Genomic DNA, 6,992 nt, shown 5'->3' with positions numbered 1-6,992 from the left:
GCCGTCCTGCATGGAGATGGATGCCTTGACCTTGTCCTGGGGCTCAGCGGCAGGGGCAATGGTCGTGAATGAACCCTGCTTGCGAATGACCAATGCCAGCAAGCTCTTCTGACAACAGGAGCCCATACCAGAGAGGGAGGGCCCTTTCAAAGTACACCTGGAACTTTCCCCAGAAACCATTCAGTCCCGAGGGTCCCTAATCCTTCGTGCTGGACTGTGCAGCCCTTGCTCTAAACCGCCAGGGTTGTGGACTGGGAGTCTTGTGTCCTGCCCTGAATAAGCCCCATCCCACCTTCTCAACACCTACAACCCCCAGAGATGGAGCAGCTGGAACAGAGTCGGTCTTGAGGCCTGAGGTGTGAACCCAATGTCTCCGTGATCGGGCCCTCTTGTTCTAGGCAAACATCTCTGAGCGAGGGAGGTCTGTGGACAGGGCGCTCCTGGGCACCCTGGAAAGTAACACACATCAATCACATTACCCTTTAAGGCCAACAGTGTCCATTGTTGCTCTGTTGTTTTCTGTCCATTTCTGTCCCATGCAAGGAGACCGTATCTCAGCTCTCACTCCCCGAGATAATGTGTGGCATGGACACCTTATCGCTGTCTCGCTCCGTCCCTTGCCACCCCTCCTGGGAACAGGCCCCCACTAGGGACAGTCAGTTCACTTGACTGCTTGGCAAACGCAAGAACCCCCTGCCTTTGTCACAGTACGCAATGTCCAGAGTGCTAACACAATGCAGACGGCTTCACTAGTGGATCCTGTCCCTCGACTGCAGGCCGAGGGCCCATCACAGGGCCAGCGCCTAAAGAACCGAGATACAGCCCCATCTGTGTCCAAGGACCAAGTTGTACTGTGGGGGCTGTGGCCTGCTCTTTGCCACGTTCTGTTCTTAAGATTAGTCTGATGTCCCCAGCTGTTGCCAAGCCCAGACACTTCATGTTTCTTATGTACTGAATAATAGTCACCATAATGTCTAAGCTACCAGCTCAGGGCTTCTTGAATTTCAACTAGGGCAAAAGAATCACCTGAGGGACTGGTGAAAACACGGACTCCTGGGCTCCACCCCTAGGGATGCTGACATGAAAGGTCTGGGACAGGGTCATGAATTTCCACCTCAACAAGCTCCCAGGTGATGGCGAGGCAGCTGGTCCTCCATCCACTTGGAGCAACGTTGTACCATGACAGGCCGGGGTGATGAGAGTCTCCACTTGCTGAGCCTTGAATGTGTGCCTGGCATTGAGCTCAGCACTGACTACTACGAGGCGCCATGTCACAGATAAGATGCAGAAAATCAAGTGACTTGCCCGATGCTCCAAAGTTAGGAAGTGGTGGAATTGGACTCAAACCCCTGCCTCCCTGCTCCACAGTCTATTATATATATGTAATATAATCACCATCCCTGGTCAGCAAGTGTGGCCCAGCACCTCCATCACCACCTTGAGATGTTTTTAGCAGCCCCCTCAGGTGACCTTTCTTCCCCAGCCTCCCCCACTCCAATATAACCCACTCCCAACATACATTTTGTCTTTATCTAATTGTGGTAAAATACACAAATGTAAATGTTACCTATTTTAAGCAATATTTCAGACACAGGGTTCTCTCTATGTTGCCCAAGCTATTCTGGAACTCCTGGCCTCAAACAATCCTTCGTCCTCAGCCTCCTGAGTAACTGGGCTTACTGGCGCCACCACCAAAACTGGCCACCATTTTTGAGTGTATGATCCAGTGGCATTAAGTACATTCACACTGTTGTGCGGCTATCACCCTCATCCATCTCCAGAACTTTTTCATCTTCCCAAACTAAAACTCTATCCACTCCCATCTCCCCACAGCCCCTGGCAACCTCCAGCCTACTCTCTGTCTCTGTGAATTTGACGACTCCCAGTACCTCCTGTAAATGAAACCATACAGTATTTATCCTTCTGTGACTGGCTTATTTTGCATCACATAATGTCCTCCAGGTTCATCCATGTAGTAGCATGTGTCAGAATTTCCTCCCTTTTTAGAACAGGCTTGACAATAGTGGGACACTGCCTGGAGGGCACATAGCATCAATAAGGGTACCTACACTTTACCTGTATGATGACCACGTATGGACCTAACCCTAAATTGTACCCCACATTTTTTTTTTGAGTTGGAGTCTCACTCTGTCACCCAGACTGGAGTGCAGTGGCCGCTTCCACCCACCGCAGCCTCGACCTGCTGGGCTCCGGCGATCCTTCCACCTCAGCCTTCCAAGTAGCTGGAACTACAGGTGCACACTACCACGCCCAGCTCATTTTGATTTATTGTAGAGATGAGGTCTTGCCAAGTTGCCCAGGTGGGTCTCGAACCCGCAGGCTCAGGCAATCCACTCACCTCAGTCTCCCAAAGGCGCGGGATTACAGGCTGAGCCACCGAGCCCGGCTTACCCCACATTTTTAAAATAAAAAAATAAATAAAAATAAAAAATAATTTCTTCTCTTTGTAAGGCTGAATCATATTCCCTTTTTTCTAGATTTTAATTATTTTTTTATAAAGATGTGGGGTACAATTCAAGGTTAGGTATACAAACATTGATCATGCAGGTACCCTTGTTGATAAGGTATGCCTCTCCCTCCCCTAGCAGTTTCTCTTAACTGCCAATCTCACGCCTCCTCTTCTGACAGTTTCCCATTACTGCCAAATGCTTTCTTACAGTATTATAATTGTTCAAGGTCCACTTATGAGTGAGAACATATGGTACTCTGTTCTTTGTTTCTGTAATAGATCACTGAGTATGATCGACTCCAAATCCATCCAAGTTGCTGCGAAGTCCATATTTTTGTCCTTCTTTATGGCTACATAACATTCCATTGTGTATATGTTCCACATTTTCTTTATCCAGTCCAGCTTTGATGGGCAACATGGTTGGCTCCATGTTTTTGCTATTGTGAATAGAACTGCGACAAACATACATGTGCAGGTATCTTTTTTGTAGAATGACTTGAGTTCCTCTGCATATTGAATAATATTCCACTGTATGGATAGACTACCTTTTGTTATTGTTCCATTCATCCATCAATTAAAACTTGGTGACTGCCTTCTTTTGACTATTGTGAATGATGCTGCTACGCACATGGGAATACAAATACCTCTCCAAATCCCTACTTTTAATTCTTTTGGGTATATACCCAGAAATGGAATTAACTGTCAGGTAATTCAAGATCTAATTTTTTGAGGAACCACTATGCCATTTTCTGCAGCTGATGCACCATTTTACATCCTCAAAAACAGAGCACAAGGGTTCCAGTTTTTCCACATCCTAGCCAACACATGCTCTTTTCCGCCTTTGTTATCCTAATGGGTGTAAAGTTGCATAAGATAACATTCTAATGCCACTTGCTCAATCATGGGACAGCACTGCTTGGGCTCCGGGTGTGAGTGCCCAGGGCAGGTACAGAAGTGCTCAGACACAACCCAGAATCCATTGGTAGAGCTCAAGCAGGAAGACGAAGTACTGTGATGGGAGAAGGGAGTGTCTGGAACCATGGAAGGGGGCAGAAGGAGAGATGGCAAATTCAGAAGAGGGAGAGATGCCCTGCATGCCTGAGAGGAAAATTAGGCAGTTCTTCAGGGAGATGGTGGCAGTCAAAACAGGCCTCAAAGGGTGAGACTGGCTTGGCTGTAGCAATGGCGTGGGGGGAAGGAAGCAGGGATCCTTGGACAGGGTTGATGTTAACAAAAGGCAAAGGTGGAAACTGTCAGGGAGGGGATGGGATGGGCAGCAAGATGGGCATTTTGGTTGAAGCATTGGAAGCAGAAAAGATGGTAGAAGGTGCTAATGCTGGGTGAGTAAGTGGAGAGCATGTCTTAGGGGCCCTTGAGGCACCAGGCACTGGGGAGCCACTGAGTGATTTTGAGCAGGAGTGTGACATGAACTAGTGTGGTATAGTGATTATGAATAGGTGTCTTGAAGGTGGACTTCCTGAATTCAAGTCACAGCACTGCTACCTCTTAGACAAGTTACCATGCCTCTCTGAGCCTTGGTTTCCCAAATGCAACAATGGGGATAGTAACATTACCTACCTCCCAGGATTTTTGTGAGGACTAGATGGGTAAAGCCCTAACCTCAGGGCCTGCCACTGCGTGTTATATAAGAATTAACTTTTACAAATTCAATCTGAGATCCATCCCATGAAAAATTACATAGCATCCCTTTGTGAATTTAGATAGCGCTCTAAACCCAGTGATGGGAATGAGCTGTACCAACTCCTGACAGAGCCAAATGGAGGAGAGACTTGGGGGAAGGAAGACATTGGAGCCACTGAGAGGCAAAAGTGGGACTGAGTCAGTGGTGGGCTGGGGAGGGGCTGGCCCAAGGGAAAGTAAGGCCTTGAGTCCACGTGACCAGGAGGAGCGTGAGGCTGGCTGGGGAATTCAGGGTCCTGTGTAGGGCAGAATAGAGGAGGTGAGGGGCTCTCTTGACACCCACAAGGTTCATGAAAGAGGAGATGGCCGTCAGGAAGCTATAAATTCAGGGGCTCACTTGGAATTGAAGAAAAGTGGAGGTTACATGTTGAGGTCTGAGAAGAGGTCACCCAAGCAGGAGGACAGAGCTCCAAGGTCCAGGGTAATTTCCAGAGGGGAGAGGACTGCAAGTCAAGAGTAGGGGACAAGGGCAGGAGAGAAAGGAAAGGAAAAGACACTAGAGGGGAGAGGAGGCCTAGAACAGCCTCCAGATTGGTAACAAACACTATGCACCATAGTGTCAGATCTGAGTTCAAACCCTGTTCGGCCAAGCAAGTGATGAGTAACTGAATCTCTCTGAGCCTTAATTCCTTCATCTGTAAATGAGGGATAATGGAACCTCCCATACAGAGCAATGATGAGAATTACATGAGATTGCGTATTAAAAGCACTGATTTCAATGCCCGGCACCAGCGCAGAGCCCAAGGAATGACAGCTGGAATCATTATGATGGTTATGAAATCTGAGTTAAATGCACACAAGAAGCAAGCGGGGCTAGAGAAAAGGCGAATGGAGTGGAGTGGCTGTTAAAAGACAAAAAACAAAACAAGAGAGTGGTGGAGAGGAAGACAAGGCAAGGAGACACTTAGGGAGAAGTCTGCAGAAACCAGGTGCCAATTGGTGCAGGTGCCTCTAGGGAGACAGTAACTTGGACAGAACTTTGGGATCTGGCAGTTAACATGTCTCTAGTAACTCGTAAAAAACCAGTGTGATTTTTAAAATAAATAATGAAGTAGAAAATGCTGTTGGAAAGGTAACTTAGAGTCTCCTGAGAGGAGCTTGAATGCCTGGCTAGAGAGTCTGGATTTGATATTTAGAAAATGATGCAACCCCAGAGGTATTCGAGTGGGTGAATCCTAGTGCTGGTTTGGGATGAGATATCTGAGTTGAGCAGAGGGAGGGGAGGACCCGTGGGTCACACCTGCCCAGGCCAGTATTAGAACTTGATTGACAAGGACCTAAAATGTTCATGTTTATTGCTCCAGAGAGTCCACAATTCAGGTTGACTCATGTTTAGCCAACAACAATAACAAAAAGCACTTGGCAGAATAACATCATGCAAAGCCCTCCTAAATCTTATACTTCTACAAATTGGAGGTGAGGGGGAAAGACTGGAAAGGGAACAGGCAGGGAGTTGTGGGGCAGAGCCAGGCCCAGGCAAGGTGGAAACGGCAGCTGTTGAGATTTTTCTACATGGCTGCTCCTACCGTTCGTCTGTAGCCTGCCGTTCTAGAAGCTGGAAGACTCTTTGGAGACATATAAATAGTAACTGTTATTTGAGACTTGTCAGAGCCTGCCGTTCTACTGCTGGAAGCTTATTTCATTTAACTTAATGTCCTCCAGTCACGTCATGTCCCGTAAATACATGCAAGTGTTATTTGTCAATTAAAAACAACCACCACTGCAGCTGGAGGGTGCTTGCTGAGCGTGTTATCTCAGAAGATGACCACACCCTCATGAAATCTCATCATGCTATTTCAAATAATCACACAGCATCAATGACAGCCAAAAGAGGATGGTGCCCAGGACACATAGTTCGCCAAAATCACCTGGGGCTTGTGATCTGGCCACCTGGACTAATAACACAACAGTCAGGGGTCCAGACGCAGTAGCTCACACCTGTAATCCCAGCACTCTGGGAGGCTGAGCTGGGAAAATTGCTTGAGCCCAGGAGTTCGAGACCAGCCTAGGCAACATAGTGAGACTTTGTCTCTACAAAAAAATACAAAAATTAACTGGGCATGGTGGTGTACACCTGTAGTCTTAGCTACTCAGGAGGCTGCAATGAGCCCAGATTGTGCCACTGCACTCCAGTCTGAGTGACAGAATGAGACCTTGTCTCAAAACAACAAGAAAACAACAAAACAAAAAGCAGTCGGGGCTTGTTAAGAAACAATCATGGTTTTCCTTAATCATGACTGAGGTACTAAAGTCAGACTTCTATTTATGATTAGCAGAGTGGTCTCAATGTATCTGTCCTGAATCAGACAATTTAGGAAGGTAACTCTCCACCCCCAACCTTTCCAAACATGTTCAAACTCAAAAATCTGGGGGCGGTTCTGACTGGACAGTGATGGGGTGTTGTTCAAGATGCAGCTTGTGGAATTAATTTTTGGCAGGCAGATCACAGTGTTGAATATAATGAAACTCTGTCCTGAAAACAAGCCTCTCGGGGAACCATTGCTGCTCTTGGATTGGCAAAGCTTGAGGAATTCATTACATGGAATTCATTACTTGAGGATGAAAGGTCTAACCAGAGCCAGGATTTTATTCCTGCTGAGGAGACCCATGGAGTCACTGCATTTCTTTTTTTTTTTTTTTTTTTTTTTTTTTTTTTTTTTTTTGAGTTGGAGTCTCACTCTGGCCCCCAAACTGGAGTGGAGTGGCCGCTCCCGGCCACCACAATCTCCCCTGGTGGGCTCCGGCGATCCTTCCGCCTCAGCCTTCCAAGTAACTGGAATTACCGGGATGCGCTACCACGCCCGGCTGATTTTTTGATTTA

The 6,992-nt window shown here is 47.2% G+C and overlaps 1 pseudogene; it reads left to right on the top strand.

The window, feature by feature from the left end:
• Positions 1-734: 734 nt before the first annotated feature.
• The window catches only part of LOC103255560, a 58,462-nt pseudogene continuing 52,204 nt past the window's right edge, over positions 735-6,992 (top strand).

Source organism: Carlito syrichta, unplaced genomic scaffold (genome assembly GCF_000164805.1).
Source record: "Carlito syrichta isolate Samal-C Ts95f unplaced genomic scaffold, Tarsius_syrichta-2.0.1 Scaffold74861, whole genome shotgun sequence".
Taxonomy (NCBI): Eukaryota; Metazoa; Chordata; class Mammalia; order Primates; family Tarsiidae; genus Carlito; species Carlito syrichta.
Note: the sequence above shows the minus strand (reverse complement) of the source record. Positions and strands in the feature narration are given on the sequence as shown.